The sequence below is a fragment of the Artemia franciscana genome, chromosome 3 (assembly GCF_032884065.1).
Source record: "Artemia franciscana chromosome 3, ASM3288406v1, whole genome shotgun sequence".
Lineage (NCBI taxonomy): Eukaryota > Metazoa > Arthropoda > Branchiopoda > Anostraca > Artemiidae > Artemia > Artemia franciscana.
Window position 1 is genome coordinate 18,558,476 of NC_088865.1, and position 22,805 is coordinate 18,581,280.

Sequence of the window (22,805 nt, forward strand, 5' to 3'; positions counted from 1 at the left end):
TGAGAACGAATAATTTTACAAAATATTTTTCTTTTGTGATTATTACAACATCTAAAATAAAATGAAAACTACAGTGAAATAAAATCTTCAGCTAATGATTTTTCAGCAATTAATATCATTAAATATCAAATATTCAGTTCAATTTTATTAGTTGTTTTCAAGACTATTCAAGACACATGTAGTTCCCGCTTTCCAGTAAAGCACCAATGACGCAGCAGGCTTTTTTTTCAGATTCAGATTCATTTATTAAAAAATTCATATTCATCAAAATCTTCAACTTGCCCAAATGGAGAGACAAGCTCGACTACTGGGCAAGACAAATAAACAAAATTTAACAATCCTCATTGATAAAGAACAAACAAAAAATGAATCACTATTTCATCAATAAAATTAAAAAAGAAAAAAACAGTATCTTTAATGAGAGTATTTCAGATGGAGTAAGTGGAGTGAGGCAAAAAATAAAATATAAAATAAAAAAATTTTACCAACCGTTCTTGCAAGCAGATTCCATTACATAACTTTTTAATCGTCTCTTGAAATATCCTTTTGATAACTCAACAAATTTATTTAATGAATATTTGTTGGCTATTGATGGGATCATATACCGGAGGTTGAAACAGGATCAAAGTCGCTTTAGCCTGTCAAACCGTTCGTGGTAACGAACTGTAGTAAGGAGCGACCCGGCTCAATAGTAACCAAAACTCTAAAAAATGGAATTTTTATGCCAGTAGTTACATCAAAAGAATTACATTTTAATGCTGATTTTAAATATATAAGTTTCATCAAGATTAGTCTTACTCGTCAAAAGTTACGAGCCTGAGAAGATTTGCCTCATTTTAGAAAATAGGGGGAAATACCCCATAAAAGTCATACGATCTTAACGAAAATCACACCATCAGATTCAGCGTATCAGAGAACCTTACTGTAGAAGTTTCAAGCCCCTATCTACAAAAATGTGGAATTTAGCATTTTTTGCCAGAAGACAAATCACGGATGCGTGTTTACTTGTTTTTTTTTTTTTTTTTTTTTTTCTTTTCCCCAGGGGTGATCGCATCGATTCAGTGGTCCTAGAATGTCGCCTAGGCCCCCTCCCACGCTCAGTTTTTCCCCAAAGTCACCGAATCAAAATTCTGAGATAGCCATTTTATTCACCTTAGCCGAATAACCTAATAACTATGTCTTTGGGGACGACTTACTCCCCCGCAGTCGCCGTGGGAGGGGCTGCAAGTTACAAACTTTGACCTGTGTTTACATATAGTAATGGTTACTGGGAAGTGTACAGACGTTTTCAGGGGGATTTTTTGGGTTTGGGGGGAGAGTTGAAGGGGGGGTTACGTGGGAGGATCTTTCAATGGAGGAACGTTTTATTGGGGAAGAGACTTTCAATGGAGGGGGCGCAGGATTTTCTAGCATTATTTAATAAAAACAATGAAAAAATAAATATGAACAGTTTTTTCTACTGAAAGTGAAGAGCAGCATTAAAACTTAAAACGAAAAGAAATTATTACGCATATGAGGGGTTTACCTCCCCGTAATACCTCGCTCTTTACGCTAAAGTATTTTTAGTAATTTCAACTATTTATTCTACGGCCTTTGTGATTCAGGGGGTCATTCTTAAGGAATTGGGACAAAATTTATGCTTTAGTGTAAAGAGCGAGGTATCGACGAGGGGTGAGCCCCCTCATATACGCAATAAAAGCATACGAATATAGAAGTTCGCTACGCAAGTTAATTCGTAAGTTACGTATATTTTTTTACTAATGAAAACGTTCGTAAAAAATTAAAAGTTAGTTTCCTTTTTAAGTAATCAAAAAATTGGAGGGCAATTAGGCCTCCTCTCTCGCTCTTTTTTTTCAAAATCTTCCGATTAAAACTATGAAAAAGCCATTTAGCCCCAAAAAAAATTAATATGCAAATTTCGTTTTCATTATTTATGCGGGGAGAGCCAAGACAAAAAAATGCATTAATTGAAAAACGTCCAGAAATTAAACAAAAAAAACAAGTTTTTTTAAATGAAAGTAAGGAGCGACGTTGAAACTTAAAACGAACAAAAATTACTCCGTATATGAAAGGGGCTTTTCCTCCTCAACGTCCCGCTCTTTACGCTAAAGTTTTTTACTGTTTTAAAATGTAGAGTTAAGAGAAAGAGTCAAACTTTAGCCTTAAGAGCGGGACGTTGAGGAGGATAAAGCCCCTTTCATATACGGAGTAATTTTTGTTCGTTTTAAGTTTTAATGTCGCTCCTTACTTTCATTTAAAAAAACTTGTTTTTTTTTGTTGAATTAGCCTACAATTAGGGAAGGCGGCAGTAGCCAAACTCTTGTTTGAAGTTTTTTGTCCGTTTTAAGCTTGATTGGCTTATTAACTTTAAGTCTTACTCGTTTTAAGATTTATTTATTCATTTATAATAATACCCGTTGTATGTTCGTTTTCTATGATTGTTATTATCTGTTCGTATTGGGTTCTATTTCTTCTTTAATAATAAAAGATTTCTGTTCTGAAATGGCCATCTTTTTATTTAAATATGACCTTTATTTTTCTTCGAAAACTTTTTTTTCGGTAAGTTTTTTATCAATTATTTTTTGTTGGTTTTGGTTGCCAAAGTTTTCAAGCTTTTCAAAATCAATTTTTTTTTAACATCAAAGTTCCATGAAAGTATCAAAACTAGTATCAAAACAACAATATCAAAGTAACAAAGAATTAAAGCAAAGAAAGCATCAAATGATCTAAAGTATCAACAAGCAACTTGCATAAGTTACAGCCCATCCCCCGTAAATCAAAGTTGCCCCGTAAATCAGTAAATCCCAGTATCAAAGTGAACAAAGCATAAAAGTAACAATAAAAAAACTTGTCTAATTCACAGCCTTTCCACGAAGATGGGAGGGTGGTTCATTCCTGGAAGAATAGTTATTTAGCATTTGGCCTATTTTGAACAAAATGGCTATCTCAAATTTTGACCAGATGCCTTTCGGGAAAAGGCGGTGGAGGGAGAAAGGGGGGTAGGTTACCCTCTGATCGCTTTTGACTCTTAAAGAAAGAACTAAAAGTTTCATTTTCCATTCAAATGAGCCCCCTTCAAAGATAATACGATCACCCCTTCCACAAAAACATAACATGTTAGCAACAGGCAACTTACACAAGTTACAAACCTTGCCCCAGAACCTATGGGGGTTATTTCAACCCTTATAGTTATTAGAACTTTGGTCTATTTTGAATAAAACAGCTATTTAAAAATTTTGATCGAAAGCATTTGGGAGAAAAGCACGTCTGGGGGTGGTTTTCCTCTGATTACTTTCAACTCTAAAAAAGGGCAAAAGGAATTTTGATTTCCAAACGAATGAGCTTCATCCAAGGTTTATGCGACAATGACTTCCATAAAACTTCATTCAGGGTTGGAGGGGGGGCGTTCAAACTCAGAGGCATAATTATTTGACATTCGGATTATTTTAAACATAACAGCTATCTAAAAATTTCAGTCCGATACATTTGGGGAAAACAAGGCGTGAGGGGGGGGGGGCTAGTTATCCTTTGATCACTTGCCAACACTTAAAAAGGGACTAAAACTTTCATTTCAATCAAATAAGCTTCCTCCAAAGTTTATAGGATCACGACTTCCATAAAACCTGACATGCCCCTGAGGCATAACTTACAACCCTTGCCCTGAGCTCTGGGGATTGTGTCGACCCTGAAACATTGTTATATGTTATCTGGATTATTTTGAACGAAATGGCTGTATCAAAAGTTAGGTCGGATGCATTTGGGGAAAAGAGGGTGTGGGGGAGCTATTTGCCCTCCGATGACTTTTGGCTCTTTAACAGGGAAGTAGAACTTCCAAATCCCCATCAAATGAGTCTGCTCCAAAGCTTATGCGGCCATATTTTCTATATAAGCCTTATATACACCCAGGGCATGCCCCAGGCACAGGGGTTGTATCAGCCCCGAAGGCCTTGTTATTTGAACACAATTTGAACACAATGGCTATCACAAATTTTCGATCAGATACGTTTGGGGAAAAGAGGGCGTGGGGGCGTGTTGCTTTCTGATCACTTTTGGCTTTCAAAATGGAGAACTAGAGCATTCAATATCTAATCCAATGAGTCTTCTCCAAAATTTATATAACCATTCACCTCCATAAACCCTTATTTGCCATAACTAAGGGGATATATCAACCCCGAAGACATTGTTATATGATACATGGACTAGATTGAGCAAAATCGCTTTCTAAAATTTTGATCGAACTCATTAGGGGGGGAAGGGGCCTGGGAGGTTTTTGGTTGCTATACAATCAGTTTTAACTCTTAAATGGGAACTAAAACTGGCAATTTCTAATCAAATGAGTCCTCACCGAAGTTTATATAACCGCCCCGTCCATAAAAACCTTATAAACACCCAGGAAATAACTTACGACACTTGACTTCGGGCTCTACGGGGTTGTGTAAACCCCGGAGTTTTCGTTATATGACCTTCGGTCTACTTTGAAGAAAATTTCTCAAAATTCGAAAGGATGGATTTTGGAGAAAAGAAGGAGTGTCGACTCGGGAGTTTTGGTTATCTGATCTTTGACCTATTGTGAAAAAAATGGGTATCTCAAAATTTTGATCGGATTTGGAGAAAAGAGGCCGTGAGGGGATTGGGCAAATTGCCCTTCGATCACTTTTTAGTCTTAAAAGGGCACTAGAACTTTTAATTTCCAATCAAATGTTCCTTTCAAAGTTTGTATGACCATGCCTTCCGAAATAACGTCATATTAACCCGGAGCATAACTTTCAACGAGAGTCCCCAGGATCTGGGGATGGACCCCGTAGTTTTTGTTATCTGATCTTTGAACTATTTTGAACAAAATGGCTAGAAAGTTTGAAAATAAAGCTTCGATCAGATGCATTTTGGGAAAAGAGGGCGTGGGGGAGGGGGGCTAGTTGCCCTCCAATCATTTTTGAGTCTTAAAAGGGGAATTAAAACTTTCCATCTCCAATCAAATGAGCCCCTCTGAAGTTTAGACGACCACCCTTTTCATATAAAGTGCAGCTTGGAAAATAATAAATAATCAAACAGTTCATGGTAACGAACTGTAGTAAGGGCGACCCGGCTTAACAGTAACCGAAACTCTAAAAAACGGAATTTTTATAACAATAGTTACATCAAAAGAATCGCATTGTAATGTAGATTTAAAATATATATGTTTCATTAAGTTTAGACTTACCCATCAGAAGTTACGAGCCTGAAAAAAATTGTCTAATTTTAGAAAATAGGGGGCAGCATCCCTTAGAAGTCATAGAATCTTAACGAAAATCACACCGTCAGATTCAGCGTCTCAGAGAATCCTACAACAAAAGTTTCAAGCTCCTATCTACAAAAATGTGGAATTTTGCATTTTTGCCACAAGACAGATCACGGATACGCGATTATTTGTTTCTTTTTTTTGCTTTCCATGGAGGAATTTTTCATGGGGAAGAAAATTTCTATGAAGGGGGCGCAGGATTTTTTAGCAACTTTTTAAGAACAATGAAAAAATAAATATGAAAAAGTTTTTTTTTCATCTGAAAGTAAGGAGCAGCATTAAAACTCAAAACGAACAGAATTATTAAGCATATGAGGGATTCACCTCCTCCTAATGCCTCATTCTTGACGGTAAAGTAATTTTATTAATTTCAACTGTTTAGGCTATTCTACAGCCTTTATGATTCAAGGGTAATTCTTAAGGAATTCGGACAAAATTTAAGCTTTAGTGTGAAGAGCGAGGTATTAATGAGTGGGTGAACCCCCTCATATACGTAATAAAAACATACGAATATAGAAGTTCGTTACATAAGTTGATTCGTAAGTTACGTATATTTTTACTAATAAAAACGTTCATAAAAAATTAAAAGGTCTAGTTGCCTTTTTGAATAGCCTAAAAATTGGAGGGTAACTAGACCTATTCCCCCGCTCTTTTTTCTTAAAATTGTCCTATCAAAACTATGAAAAAAACCATTTAGCCATAAAAATAAATTAATATACAAATTTTGTTTTAATTAAAAGCAAATTTAGTCAAAAAACAAGTTTATTTAACTGAAAGTAAGGAGCGATATTAAAACTTAAAACGAACAGAAATTACTCCTTATATGAAAGGGGCTCTTCCCCCTTGACGCCCCGCTCTTTACGCTAAAGTTTTTTACTGTTTCAAAAAGTTGAGTTGAGAGAAAGAGTCAAATTTTAGCGTAAAGAGCGGGGCGTTGAGGAGGGAACAGCCCCTTTCATATACAGAGTAATTTCTGTTCGTTTTAAGTCTTAATATCGCTCCTTACTTTCAGTTAAAAAAATTGTTTCTTTTTATTTAATATAACATTGAAGCCATATAGACTATACTATAGGCAAACCTATAGCGTTGCCTGTAAAGGGTCCGGCGTTAGCTAAATTCTCGGTCTTAGCAAAATTTCGGCATTATTAACATCTCATTGATATGAACGGGCCTTAACAGAGTCATAATTTGAATTCACCGGGAAAATATGCACAAGCAAAAGACCGACAGTATTATGAATACTTAATAAGATTGTAGATCTCTCTTTTTTTGTTTAACATCAAGCTACTATGGAATAATATTGGGCAAATTAAATAGTAGACTTGAAATTAAAGTTTACTTAATTCCTCATTTTAAAATGCTTTCAAAGAAAAGAGAAGAAGGATACCACTCTCATTTCTCACGACTTGATCTTTTTTACGAATTCTATAATTGAACATAATCGACAGCAATGCCATGATAGACTAATTCAGAGGAGAAAAAGTCTGAATACTCAAAAGGAGATAGTCAATAACAAGTTTTTTTGGTAACACAATTTCCTTTCGTTGATGTCGGCAAATTAACGTAATTTATAGTAGTAGGAAATTATCCGAACACAAAACATGTCAAACTGGAATTCGACCGCATTTCTTGGGAAGTATTTACCAGCCTGTCTCGAAATACACCCTCTAATTCAGACGACTTGCAAAAAGGGAAATCACGATTTTTTTCAGATCTATGAAGAAATCTTGGTATGTGCAATGTGTGTCTTGAAACCTATCTTGTCCCCAGATTCCATATCTTCACAAATGCATCTTGGTATGGGGGGGGGGGGGGGGGTAATAAGCTACCAATAAGCTTCACAAAACCGTTTGAAAAATGACTTCGTTGTAACAGCGTTTTATCTGACAACACTCAGCGACAATTAGAAATAGGCAAATTGCTGCTTTAGGAGGAAAACATCAATTAGGCCTACTCTCTGTTTTAAGTGAACAAAGGAAAGATAACCATTTCTTTTTCTTTTTCATAAAGGGAAGGTCTACAATAGGGCACTCTCTGAAACAAATGAAGCCGTCGGGTCATAGGCTTATCTTCCCTGGTGTAGGCTATCCTGTCAATGTTAACCTTCGTCGTGTGCTACTACTATGATCGCTACAGCTCAGGCATGTATGAATGAAATTGTTTCATAGGGGGTGACGTTTCGTCTTGCCCCCTTCTCAAAAAAAGAGTCGTATTGATGTAAGTTTACCGGTCTTGAAAATCAAATAATAATTCAAAAGGCAATTTGATTTTATGTCAAAAAAGATTCTTGGTTTAACTCCCACGTTAAAACTCATCCATCCCTCAGCTCCTTCAATATAAAAATAAGGTCCCAATAATCCAAAAACTCAAATTTTGACTACAATTTTGAACTCAATGGGCTAGATTAGATAAGAAGCTGGTACCCCAGATCACAAATAGCAAACACGAAAATATCATCCAATCCCTTTCTTTTTCTTCTTCGAGGGTGGTTTTGAGTTATCAAACAGTTCGTAGTAATGACCTGTAGTAAGGAGCGACCCGGCTCAATAGTAACCGAAACTCTAAAAAATGGAATTTTGATACCAATAATTACATCAAAAGAATCACATTTTAATGCTGATTTTAAATACATAAGTTTCATCAAGATTAGTCTAGCCCATCCAAAGTTACGAGCCTGAGGAAATTTGTCTCATTTTAGAAAATAGGGGGAAACACCCCCTAGAAGTCATACAAAGGCTTTTCTTCCTCAACGCCCCGCTCTTTACGCTAAAGTTTTTTACTGTTTTAAAAAGTAGAGGTAAGAAAAAGAGTCAAACTTTAGCATAAAGAGCGAGGCATTGAGGAGGAAAAGCCCCTTTCATATAAGGAGTGATTTCTGTTAATTTTAAGTTTTAATGTCGCTCCTTACTTTCAGTTAAAAAAAAACTTGCTTTTTCATTTAATTTCTGAAAAGGGATTATACTGAAACTTGGAAGTTTTGTTAACCTGGATTTCTTAGCATTTTGGAACAAAAAGCATTTTGCTCTAATTTGCCCAAGATTTGATAATTTTTATGGCACTTGGTATTAACCAAGTGACTTATAGTAATCGCAAATTCTGTCGGTCTGTCTGTCTGTCGGTCCTGGTTTTGCTACTTAAGGCACTTCCAGGTAAGCTAGGACGATGAAATTTGGCAGGCGTACCAGGAACCGCACCAGATTAAATTACAAATAGTCGTTTCCCGATTTGACCACCTGGGGGGAGTGGGGGGCGGTTAATTCGGAACAAATAGAAAGAATGAAGTATTTTTAACTTATGAACGGTTGATCAGATCTTAATGAAATTTCATGTTTGGAAGGATATCGTGTCTCAGAGCTCTTATTTTAAGTCCCGACCGGATCTGGTGACATTGGGGGGGGGAGGGGGAAACCTAAAATCTTGGAAAACAATTAGAGTGGAGGGATCGGGATGAAACTCGGTGGGAAAAATAAGCACAAGCCCTAGATACATGATTGACATGACCGGAACGGATCCGCTGTCTTTGGGGTAGTTGGGGGGAAGGGTTAATTCTGAAAAATTGGAAAAAATGAGGTATTTTTAACTTACGAACGGGTGATCGCAACTCAATGAAATCTGATATTTAGAAGGATGTCGTGTCGCAAAGCTCTTATTTTAAATCCTGACCGTATCTGGTGACATTGGGAGGAGTTTTGGGGGGGGGGGCTAAAATCATAGAAAACGCTTAGAGTGGAGGGATCGGGATGAAACTTGGTGGGGAAAACAAGCAGAAGTCTTAAATACGTGATTGACATAATTGGAACGGATCCGCTATATTTGGGGGAATTGGGGGGAGGGTTAATTCTGAAAAATTAGAAAAAATGACGTATTTTTAACTTACGACCGGATCTTCATGAAATTTCACATTTAGAAGGACCTCGTAACTCATCTCTTATTTTAAATCTCAACCAGATCCAGCGTCATTGGGAGGGCAGGAGCAGGAAATCTTAGAAAATACTTAAAGTAGAGAGATCAGGATGAAACTGGATGGGAAGAATAAAAACAAGTCTAAGATACGTGACTGATATAACCGGACCGGATCCGCTCTCTTTGGTGGAGTTGGGGGGGGGGTGATCTGGAAAAAGGAGGTATTTGTAACTTACGAACGGGTGATCAGATCGTAATGAAATTTGATATTTAGAAGGATCTTGTGCTTTAAAGCTCTTATTTTAAATACTGATCAGATCCTGTGACATTGGGAGGAGTTGGAGGGGGAAACCGGAATTCTTGGGAAATGTGAAAATTGGGGTATTTTTATCTTAAGAATAGGTGATCGAATCTTAATGAAACTTGATACATAGAAGGATCTTATGTCTCAGATGCTCCATTTTCGACTCGAATTAGATCCGGGGACATAGGAGGTTGGAGGAGGGAAGCAGAAATCTTGGAAAACGCTTAGAGTGGAGAGATCGGGATGAAACTTTATGGGGAGAATAAGCACAAGTTCTAGATACGTGATTGACGTAACCGTACTTGATCCACTCATTTGGAAGGACATCGTGACTCAGAGCTCTTATTTAAATCCCGACCGGCATTAAGCCTCTGATTTTCCTTTTAAATCAATCTATTGATTCTAAGAATTTTGTTAGAGCTCATACCATATGAGCTCTTGGCTCTTAGCTCTTCTTGCCTCGTCACAAGTGCCATACGAGCTATTAGCTCTTGTTTTTCCGTATCTTTCCCCTGTTAATTAGATTTATCCCGGCAACACTGTTCGTAATACAGGGAGCGCTTAATGAACTTATAATTATCATCAGCAAATGTGGTGCTGATACCTTGTAGCACCCATCACAATCAAGTTCCTTTAACAGGATCGCCAGCAGTGTTGCCAACGCGGTACAACTGTACTGTTTTTGGTATAATTTAGAGATTTTGGCACAATACACTATCTTCGGATATAGGTAGAATAAAAATTTCTGGAACATTTTGGTTACATATTCGCATGGTTAAGCTCCACTTTTTGAACTTTTTCTCCAGTGGGCTCTTAAGCATACAAGCAATGACACATCCCATATTTTTGTGGGGGGGAAGACAATAAAAACGCATTAAAAATTTGTTTATGTGCATTTTCGTTACGTTTTTACAAGTCAGACAAATATTTCGAGGTAGAGGGTTCAAACCAGGTACCCTCCTGGTTTCAAATGCACACCCAGATTTTCCAGGGGGCCCATGCTTCCACCACAAAGGGCCCTTTTCCGGCCATAATTATCCATTATGTCCAACATAATCCATTCTGTTCAAATGATTTGAACTAACTGCACGCCTATTAGCCAAAGAGCGTAATTACCTGACGACCCTTGGGGTAATTCCGCTAGTGCTATTAATGATTGTAAACTTTGAAAGTAGGTTAGATTCATAATAAAAGTCTCAAGTTCTGTCAAATGCCCCATGCCCACCCCAAGATTTGGCCCGAATGGCGCCTCTGCTAGGAGAGGATGAATATTTGAGGTTACTTGCTTTTCAGTTTATTCATGTACTTTTGTCGGCTAAATGAAAAACTGACGGTTAACATAATAAGTGTTCCACAAACATCTTTTGTGGCACAATTTGGTCAGAATGTAGAACAATCTATCCCAAAGCGTTGGCTACGCTGGTCACCATCTGCCCTGTACCTGACCTGAAGCACCTTCGGTATTATCATCCCACTTTGATTACATCTTTCTTCTTCTAAAATCACGCTTTAAGAAAATTCCAGGTCTTTACATAAATCCATTGGGGTTATTTAAAAGTACTTTTTTGGTGTCAATCTAAAGCCGTAATGCGAAACGGGCCATAAAACTGAGCAAAATAAAGGTTTTTTTTTCCCATGGGTGCTATAATAATAGAAACCGATATTAAAGTTCAAGCACATTTGACGTAATGAAAGATAACAAATAACACATTAGTTGTATTCAAACGTGGGTAAAAACAAAACACAAAAGTAGTATACCTATCTATTTGTCAGTCAATTTGATCATTAGATATAGGCGGTCTAAATACTTCAGTTATGTCAGGGTGATATAGAACTTTCCCATGGCTCAACTTGGTAATTGAAGAGCGGCTGAATAGTATTGTGTTCAAATGTCTGATGTAATTATAAGCCACTGGATAATTTACTTCACAAACTTGCGATAAGTAACAGGTGGGTGGGAATTTGTAATTCGGGCTCTGATTTCTCTTGATTCGAGATTACGAGATCATGAGATAAAAATTAGTGTAATGCTGCCAACCCCCAGTAATATCTCCAAAAACATTAGTCTATTCATCTGGAAACTGACTACATACTTTAAGGCTCTGTAAAATTCATTTATTTTCCTCAAGAGCGAGGAGTATATAGAATATATTAAGGTAGTTGTCGGTTATTGGAAAGACAATCGAGAATTATGCTTCAGTTACATTTCAGAAAACCGGTTTCATAGCTACAAACAATATGCATTGGACTTGTATAATTTGGGCTATATATTTGCAGATTAGGGGTAGGGTGGGGGTTAGGTTACGCTAGGTTTTGATAAGCTAGTAACTTTTCCGGCAAACATTTTTAGTGGAAATTGGTCTAGAAAACACACTCCTTTCCTTTCTAACTAACGCAACGTTTCAGAATAATAATTGTTTTAAGGATGTAAAAAATTTAAAAAATCATAGTTTATGCCGTAGAAATCACACAATTTATATCCATTTATTAAAACATTAGCAGCCTGCTAAGAGACAGGTACAGAAAAGAAAGAGAAAAAGCATTTCATCTTTTGTAGTGATGAAAAACCTAAAGGTTGTAGAATGGAAAATATTCATCTGATAGGTTGGCTTTAGGTGATTGTAGTATAGCACCATCTCATTGTTTTCGAATGAGAGTTATGGACACGAGCCCATTAAAAAATGAAAATAAGAGGTCATGTTAAAACTTAAGGTCATTCGATACCTTAAAAAAGAACGAGTATCAGCGTCGACTTATTGCCTCAAAGACAAGAGGCCTATTAGCGAATTTATCCATTACCACACGGATCTCCCAAACCAATTTTGTTAAAAATTGATAAGGCATGTTAAACGTGCCAACACTTTGAAAAGCTAAGAAGAGACAAGTTTAAAATCAAGGAAAAATATAGTCATTTACTGATTTCTCAGCAAAGCGCGGTCTATTTATTGTGCATATGGCATAAATACCAAATCCCTTGTGTCGGCAAGGTTTCAAATCAAAGTTTTTAGCATCACAAGAAACTCCCAAGCCTGTCCAATTACTCAAATGATACCTCTTTTAAGCTACTTTTTAACATTTTCAAGCAGGTACGCTAGAATATTTTATCTGCTGATGACTCACTGTGTATGTAACCGAAATATCCAGAGATTTTGTCATTGCTGTAGGTGATTATTATTTTTACGTCACGGAAAGACAGTTTGGTCCTCAAAAATACCAACGTCATATCTATGGGGGTGATGTGAGCAAACAGAGCTTATCTACTGACAACGGTCACTTTGTATGTGACCGAAACATTCAGAGATGTTGTCATTGCTTTCACTATCTAATAAAAGGATTTATCCCGATTTAACTGCTATTTCAACACCATGGATAGTTTTTCTGACATTCCTGGTAAACTTCGTATTGGCTTTTAGCTTTCTGTCGTTCATTCGGATCCCTTGTTCAAGCTCTACAAGCTATGGCAAGAGCGCCCAAACAATTCTAAATTGTTTGGGCGTACCAAGTAAAAAAAAATAATAATGGACGACATGGGGTGATTCTTGAAGATATTCTCTTAACACGAGCAGAAATAAAGTCCTATAATAGTTGAAACTAAAAACAAATAGAAATTACAATCAAAGAATAAACGAAACCCGAAACGAACAGAAATTATTGTGAATAATTCAACATAATGATAACATATGCTGATCCTAAAACGGTTAGAAATTGAAGTGAATACTAAAATCAGACTTAAACGACCAAAAATTACTACAAACAGCAGTTGGCCCACTGCCTCCCCTACCCGTAAACATTCAAAGGTCCATTGCGTCATTCAAGTTTTATTGAAAACGTCATGCAAAGCAAATAATGTGCTTTAATTTTTCAAAAACATCAACAAAATAATAACAAATGCAGTAAAATCACTATAATAATCAAGACGAGTGGTAAGGAATAATGAAAATTTACTGAATGTTTAATATCAATGATTTTTATTCTTGCAAAGCTCAGAAATTCAAGATTACATTTAACAGTGTTTTTTTTTTATTTTATGATTAGCAAAAAACATGCGAAAATATATTTGGCTTTGACTAAAGAGCAAAGCAACAGACATTAGAAGGTGTACAGGTATCAGGGGGGAGGAGGTAGTAGCCAAAGTCCTGTTTGTAGTAATTTCTGTTCGCTTCAAGTTTGAATAGAGTATTCATTTTAATTCCTTCTCTTTTTAGGATTTATTTATTCATCTATATCAGCCCCTGCTATCATTATGTTTGATAGCTTTTGATTGATATATTTTAATTTCTATTCGTTTGGGTTTCATTTATGCTTTGATAGTTATTTCTGATCGCTTTAAGTTTCAAAAATTATAGGACTTAATTTCATCCGTTTTAAGTTTTAACATGGCTCCTTACTTTTTTTTAACTTGGTTTTCCAGAAGTTTTTCTTAAAATTAATTGTGTTGCGAGAGCAACACTTTGGTTTTGTCGTGTTTTTTTTTTTTTTTTTTTTTTTTGTTCCTAGCACCCCGATTTCAACTTATTCCTAGAAAGTGGTAAGGGTCTAACCTCTGCGGTTTTTACGGAAAGTGTGGACCTTAGGCCGGATTGATGAATATGACTTTACATTTTGGAAAGCTTCGTAGAACTCTTGCCTGGGGCCAAAAAGGATGGTTTTTGCTTGTCCTTGAGCCAGAGCCTATAGTGTGTGAAGTGAAGAGGAGTTGTATAGCCTATGTCAGATAGGACTATCTGAAGTTATGCAGCCAAGCTTTCGTTTCGTCAAACCATGTTTCTGCTTTCGAGTGGAAAGCTCCGTTCTAGCAGGCAAGCAGGCAGGCACCAGTTTCAAATTGAAGATGAACTAAAATCTATAAGTGTTAAATATATGCGACAGTTACCCTGCCCCACAGCCAATATATCTTCTTTGAGTGATAAATAGAAAAATTTAGAGAAGCAAAAAAGCGGCATTTTCCCACGGCTCCGAAAGTGCTGCTATCTATTGTTTCTACCCATTTCTGTTCGTGATTTCAGCTGAGTTTATCATTCGGTTTTTCGCACTTGGGATTGCGGTAGAGAAATGGTATCAGATGTGCCTCTTAAACTTTAAAAGTTCTCTCATTGCTAAAGAAATTAGAGTTTATCCTTTGCTCCTTTCTAAGTGATGACGTTAGAAAGTTGGCCTACGGCAAAAAAGTCAACTTTTGAACTAAGACAGATAGATTTTTTTTCGACGGCAGTCGATAGCTTTTGATGAGCTGATCAAAGTATATGTCATCAATTTTTTTGTACAAAAATTCCTTCATGAGATATACCAGTTTGAAAGTTTAAAGGGGTTGACAACTTCAGTAGTAAGGTACACACTGAAACCAAAAATAGGCCGATACCAATTGTGAGACATATAGGGGAGTTGTAAGCAATAGTCGGCTGTTAGCTCATAATCATCCTCGGCAATGAGGGGTTCGCAACTCTTACTAGTTGGTGTACCTATTTTTTGTTTCTGTTGTATTTGATGGTAAGACCAATTTGGTTCCAGTGGTAAGACATGTAGGGGACTTGTAAGTAATAATCGGCTGTTAGGCTACAATCATCTTCAGCGATGAGGGGTTTGCAACTTTTGCTAGTTGCAATGAGGGGTTTGCAACTTTTGCGAGTTGGTGTACCTATTATTTGTTTCCGGTGTATTTGATGATAAGACCAATTTGGTTTCAGTGTTGGTAAGTAAGACATGTAGGGGACTTGTAAGTAATAATCGTCTGTTAGGCTACAATCATCTTTAGCGAAGAGGGGTTTATACCTTTTTCTAGTTGGTGTAGCCTACCCATACTCATTGTAACCTAGAATTAAGTGTTTACGCAACGGCTACAAACGATTACGTAAAACAACGAGGCAGTTTCGTAATAATTAATAAAGTGTCATCTATGATAATTTGATCCTGAAAAGTTACGGATATCTTTATAATACTAACTAGATTATATAAGATATTGTTCCAAGTTTTCATTCGTCACGATGTCTACGATTGAAAAGGATAAAGTTCAACTGGCTGCAAAGTCAATTTAGTCCCTTCTTTCGATACTATTTTGTTTTTTTTTCAACGCTGAGGAATGGCCTTTGATCATCTGATTACTGATCAATAGCGAAGAAACAAAACCAAAGTGTTGCTCTCGCAACACTTTAGCCGGCGAAGCCAGACAAAGGTTGCCGCAACACTTCACGTTGCTCAGGCAACGTAGGTCTAGTTTCTGTTTGTTTTTTATTGTCATGGTTCTATCATTGGTTAAAAGGAAAAAATGCCATTTTCACGACACAGATGCACATAACGTCTATTGATTGAGTTCAATATTCCCTGAAAGTTCAAAGTTAATGCCCTAACAGTTCTAGAGAAACGCGCCATTTTGACAATCTGGATTTATACGGCGTCTTGATTTTTTTCAACATCTCCCTCAAAACTCCAGGAAAGTTACAATTTAATACCCTTAACCATTGAAAAGTAGTTTTATCTTAATACTCTTGGCCATCTCTAAGATATTGGACACACATAGAATAGTCTATTGTCCGATTTATTTAAACATACCCTTCTAATTCCCCTGAAACTTTTAACAAACACCCTAAGCAGTTTCTGATATATTGCAGATACGCCCTTTTGACAATCTGAATGCACAAGGTGTCTTTTGATTTAGTACAATACCCCAATCGACATTTCCAGACAGTTTCAGATAAAGGCTCCTAGCCATTCCTGAGGTATTGATGATACACCCTTGTAACAATTGGGATGTACACATTGTCTTCTGATTAAGTTCAACATTCCCCTGATCATTCTCTGAAATTTTCAAGTTAATACCTTTAACTGTTCCTGAGATATTCCAGATACACCATTTTGACAACCTCAATATACATAGTGTCCCCCTCAAATTCTCAAAAAGTTTCAGTTCAATTTAATACGGTACCCTAACACCGCCCTGTCCGCTCAACATTTTCTAAAATTTTCAACTTAACAATCTTAGCCATTCTTAAGATATTACAGGTAAGCCCTTTTGACAGTCTAGAGTCACTTAAACTCATTAGGTTTAGTCTAATACTAGTGGTAACAGTAGTTGAAATAGCAGTAGCAGTAGAAGTAGCTGTAACAATCCCAATGAGAGTAGTAGTAATAATAGTTGCAAGTTGTCGAAGTCAAAAATAGTTGCAGTCAAAGAAGCGAGTAGTCACAGTTGCAGAAACAAGTTGTCACAGTCACTAGTAGTTGCACACATAGTCGCAAGAAGTCACGGTCGCAAATAGTCGCAGTCAAAAGAAGTCTCAGTCACAAGCAGTTGCAGTTGCAACCACAAGTAGTTGCAGTTTCAGTCGCAAGTGGTCACAGTTGCAAGTAGTTGCAGTCACTGTCACAAATAGTCGCAGTCTGCATAATTAGTTGTGGTCATTGCTGTAAGTAGTCAAAATCGCAAGCAGTTACAGACGCAAGCGCTCATTGTCACAATTGTAAGTACTCACAGTCACAAGCAGTCGTATTCACAAATAGGCGCGGTCTCAAGTAACCACAGGTAATTGCAATCGCAAATAGTCACAGAAACTGAAGCAGTAGCCCTGAAAATTTCATATTAATGCCCTTAACTGTACCTAGTATATTGCATATACACTTTTTTAGATAACCTTGATGCACATGGGTCTTTTGATATTGTTCAGCAGCCCTTCCAAAAATCCCTGAAGTTTTACCTTAATACCTTTAGCCTTTTCGCACCAATACAGGATCAAAGATACACCTCTTTCCCAATAATAAATCCTATATGTAAACAACTGGCAAATTGCATAACTTACAACCCTTGATCTGGGCCTGTAGGGACTGATGTCATCCCCGGAGGCATAGTTATTGGACCTTTTGGTTATTTGAAAGAAATATCTATGTCCAAATATGGATCAATACTGAGTAGGGGGAATCTAAAAAGAACAAGAAGGGGGCATGGTTGACCTTCGATTATTTTTCAACATCCACTGAAAGTTTCAACTTAATACCCTCAGCTTTTCTAAGACAGTGCTGAAACGCCCTTTGGGTAAATATTTAGTTTCGTCACAAGCTGTCTAAACTGGAAACTATGGTGTGAAGCAGCATAGTTTCCAGTTTAGAGCACTTAGAAATGCTAATTCTAGAAGCGCATCCATTTTTTAGATTTCTAAAATCCGTTTTTTAGCTTATTAAAATTTCCCTTCAACAAACTAAAAGTGCGTAAAGTGGGCACGCTTTTGAAGCCGAGGAAAATGTTGGGGTTGGAAATGGAAATGGAATGTTGAGGAGGGAAATGTTGCGGTTGTACAATATGAATGAAATTATATTCGAAATAGCATTTCTAGTCATCACTGGTAATTTCTGTATAGTAGAAAGTCGAAAGATAATTAAAAACTTAGGCATCCATTAATGCTAATTATCCAATTTCACTTTCGAGTTTAAACTAGCCAGTGAACCGGTGAATCAGAGCGATTAGTTAAACATTACGTTTCTGTTTCTTCCATTGATTTGAAGCATTGCCTTCTGAAGCAATGGAGATTATACAGTTTTTCAGTTCAAGATTCGATTTGTTTGAAAAGATGCTTTGGCTATGGCAAGGCCTTGGTGAAACAATTTTGGTTGAATACTGAGGTAACATTACCTATAGAGCAAAGCGAATTAGTTCATGAGCCCCGCAGGCAACAAGGTCTATATTCTATATTTATTGAATAATTATTTGGCTTGAAGACTGAAAGAGGAAACAAGAAGTAGGTCATAAACATCAACTAAAAAGTCAACCGATCAGAATACAGACCTCACCCTACTGCCCATGGGTCTCATGGACTCACTTGCTTTGCTATATAGGTACTGTTAGGTATAAGCAAAATTAGACGTTTGTTTTCTTCAACCAGCTGGCTAGTTTATACTCGAAAGTGAAAGTGGATATTAAAAGCAATGGATGCCTGAGTTTTTAATTATCTTTCGACTTACTGCTGTACAGAAATTACCAGTGATGACTGGAAATAGTATTTTGAATATAATTTCATTCGAATTGTACAACCCCAACATTTCCCTTGGCTTCAAATCCCCTTACACTTTATATATTTTTAGTTTGCCCCATGGAGGAGGAGGGTTAACCAGAAATGGATGTGCTTCTAGAATTAGCATTTCTAAGTGCTCTAAACTGGAAACTATGCTGCTTTACACCATAGTTTCCAGTTTAGACAGCTTGTGATGAAACTAAACATTTACCGCCCTTTGACAAACAGTATGCAAATAGTGAGTTTGATTTTGATCAACATCCCCCTTAACAATTACTGAAAGTTTTACCTTGATAGTGGAAACCAAGGAGACCAATGACCAAACATGTCACCGTTTCCCATAAGCTATACATACACAATGAGCAACTTGCAAAACATACATCTCTACCCGTGGGGGTCATGTCACCCCAAAGGTACAGTTATTTGATCTCTGGGCTATTTTAGCTCTGTAAGTAAGAAGCAACTCAGCCCAATAGTAACCAAAAATCTTGAAAACAAAGTTTTGATAATGGTAGATACAACAAAAGAATTTACCTTTTATGCTGATCCCAAATGTATAAAACACATCAAGTTTAATCCTACCCATCAAAAGCTACGAGTCTCAGAAAATTGGCCAGATTTTGCAACAACAATTTGTTTCTAAATCCTTTCAATCTAGTTCCATTTTGACTTTTATTGGGAACTTGGTATTACTATCCTAGAGACAATATATATATATATATATATATATATATATATATATATATATATATATATATATATATATATAAACAGATCCAAGACTACTCCAGAGCCATATGTCTTTACAAAACCTAACTTTATATCCTGCCTTATTTGCAAGGTGGGAAAAGATCTGGAGGATTAAATATGACCTTCAAAAGTACATGGTTATCCACTTTTGTAACTACTAATACATATTAGTCTACCACTGTTACATGGACCTGAAGACAGGTCAAAGCTAGCAGCCATTCACTAGACAGGTCACTCGCTAGCAGCCATTCTGATAGGGACCTGAAAGAGTTGATTTATGATCAACTTAGAGTCAACCTAGATCCATAGACTGATGCAGCAAAAGCTAACAAAACTAACAAGGTACAATGAAGATAAAATTCAACATCAGATCCACCAGCTATAATCACCAAACTTCTGAATGGTTTGATGAAACTGGAATGATATTTTACTATGTATGTTGCCACCTTAGTCAACATATCAGACACAGCAACTTTCAAAACAATTTTACTGACAAGCAACAAAATGCACAAAAAGCCTTAAGGATGAGTTATACCCATCTCAACTATAAAAGTTGAAAATACTGTTTTCTGTATAGCATTATAGGTAAAGGGATGGAATATATACTGTCATATGACCAGGATACCACCCTTAAATCAACAAAAGTTTGACAGCTCTTCAAAAATACACAAAAAAATCAATGGAAATTTAAGAGGATAGCTGTTGTTTAAGAGCAACATGCCACAATTGAGCCTATCAGTCTAGCAGCCAAGCTTATCAACCTGCAGAAAGTGTTGGTGTCTATAGAAATTTCAGAGGATAAATGTTGTTTTAGTGTAACTTGCCACAATCAAGCTTATCAATCTACAAATCCAAGCTATCAATCTGCAGAGAGAGTGAATATTAATGGAAATTTAGAAAGATAATTGTAGTTTTAGGGAAACTCCCCTCAATCAAGCAACAAGATTTTTGAAGATGCTAAATTTCAGATGGGTGAAGGTAACTGTGGTCTGGGGGCAGTTTCTCCCCTATTCTGTAGCAAATCATGCTCTAATTATCTTGTTGTAAGTTTCATAGCTATCATATTTATTTAAAAGACAATGTTCAAGCATGTGCATCCTTTCTCCTAAAGATTTATTTTGAATCTGCTGGTCCTCTCAGTTTGACAAAAAATAACAGACTTAATGAAAATTATGTAAAATGTTGAAGCTCAACTATATAATTAAATTAATTGGAAAATTTAGCTTGTTAGTTAGATGGTAAACATACCACCTGATTTGCCATCCAACATTCTTGGATGAAACTTGACTTATTGATTGTGTTCTGAATAATACACAAGTACCTACCATTATTGTAATTGGAAAGAGTATTAAATAGTGAATGGAAAGGTATATTTATCTTTCATGGAGTAATAAATCAAACATTTTTTAAATCTACTGTTTAAGTTAATGTACCAGTTCTTGAATTAAAGAAAGATATAGGCTACTATGGTAAAGTGAAAACTCTAGAATTTTTGAAACTTTTCAGTATCTACATAAACAACATTTCTCTAAAATCTTTTATTGTCTTAAATCAGATGTTCTTACTGAACCACCAACCTGTCATTTATAGATGATAACTCATTGACAACTGTTATTAGAAATGACAATAAGAAAATACTAGAGAAATGGTACCCAGTCCATAACATATATACTACCTTCATCTCTGTATACTCTCAGTTTGTATAGGCCTAGTTGTGTTTCTGTCTTTATTGTTGGTATACATTGCATAAATTTGAGTTTATAGCCTACACCCAAAGGATAGAAGTTGACAATCAATTAACCCTCAATATTGTGCCTAAGGATTTGTACTTTTTGCTTTCAAGATAGCCCTGTGAGTAACCTAGTTATACTGATAGTGTTAGGGTGTATATTTTGACACTATACATTTGAAGCAGGATTCTTGGAGCAAGATTCATTTTGTTAACTAGGCTAGCTACAGTAGCGATTGACTAGAATGTTACCAAAGATAAATACTATTTACACTTTTTTTCAAATAAGCCTATAACAGTTGCAACCCTGCCATGCCTAGAAATAGGCTACCTCTAGGGAATACATAAAAGTTTCTATTTTTCCAAATTTACATTATAAATAAATAACTGGTCCAATGAAGAAAAAGCAGAAATTATAATACAAACTAAAAAAATAGGCAAAAATTTCATGGATAGCCCAGAACTAGGCTAGGCTATATGCAGCCCTTAGAAAGGGTGCTGAGATCTAACTGTCAAGGAAGCAAAAATCCTTTTGGAAATTGTTTTGAATGAAATATTCAATGACTTAACTGTAGCTAGGCAAGATCAGACCTTGAATCCTGCACTAAGATTGCCTTGGAAGTTTTTAGGCCGAGTGTATGTGAACTGGGCAGAATACTATAGGCATTCTAAATTAAAACAGCTAACCTAGCCTGTAGTAGTATTACAGGGTAGAGGGGGGTGGTCATTTCCCCCTAGAGCCCCTCCTAGATTTCGATAAATAGCCTTGGCCTACCCTTTTAATGCTATTTTCATTGAAAAATACCTTATTTGCAATTCCATTGAAAGTTTTGAAATCAACAACATTGCCTCAAATGTTTACAGAGATCCCCCCCCCCAGCGTTTCATGAATGTGCGCCAGACATACTTACAGCCTAGCCTGTGTTCTACAGACAACCTAACCCTAAATAGACTAAACAAAACCTATATTAAAGCACCGAGGGTTTAATTTAGTTTGTTTTCTTTGCATCGTCTACAAGTCTATACTAGGGAATGATCATATCTAGAACTTACTTGATAATAAATAGGGCAATGACTCTAAAATTTAAATTTTTTGCCCATTGCAAGTGAGTTCCTGTCGTCGTTTTCAAGATGTGTTCCCGCCCTAATCAAAAAGTGCGTGGTAGCGAACTGTACGTAAGGAGCGACTCTGTCCAATAGCAACTGAAACTCCAAAAGAGAGAATTTCGATAACAATAGATACATCAAAAGAATCGTCTTATCATGCTGATTCCGAATGCATACTATTGTTAAGTGTGAAGTCCATCAAAAGCCACAAGGATACTAAAATTCCCGCGATATTTGAAAAGGGGAGAAACGCCCCCAAAAGTAAATATATCTTAATAAAAATTGTACTATCAGACTGAGCGTATCAGAGAATCCTGTTGTAGAGGTTCCAATCCCTCATGTACAAAAATGTGGAATTTTGTATTTTTACCAGAAGAAAGATCATGAATGCATGTTTATTTATTGATTTTCCCAGGTGTGATCGTATCGAACCAATGGCCCTAAAAGATTAGTAGAGGGCTCATAAAAACGGATATTAAAATTTTTAGTGTCTCTTTTAAGTGACCAAACCGATTAGAGGGCGACTAGCCCAACCCTCCCACGTCTCTTTTCCTCAAAAATCATCTGATCAAAGTATTGAGATGGCCATTTTTTCAGCATAGTTGAAAGGTCTAATAACTATGCTTCTGGGGATGACATTACCCACTACAGCCTGTGGGCTAAGGGCTGTAAGTTATGAAATATGTCAATTATTTACACATATTGTTTGTGATTGGGATGTATGCAGACATTTTTCGG

At 36.4% G+C, this 22,805-nt stretch overlaps 1 protein-coding gene across 2 annotated transcripts in view; it reads right to left on the reverse strand.

Moving 5' to 3' along the window:
* The window catches only part of LOC136024971 (deoxycytidylate deaminase-like), a 110,502-nt gene extending 88,384 nt beyond the window's left edge, over nucleotides 1–22,118 (reverse strand). Inside the window, exon 1 of one of the 2 annotated variants that reach the window (XM_065700573.1) lies at nucleotides 22,014–22,118. The gene's annotated coding sequence lies outside the window, so the exon portion shown is untranslated. Of the gene's footprint in view, nucleotides 1–2,852; nucleotides 2,872–22,013 lie in introns of those variants that run through there. The other variant, XM_065700574.1, reaches the window with a different exon arrangement.
* Nucleotides 22,119–22,805: the final 687 nt, after the last annotated feature.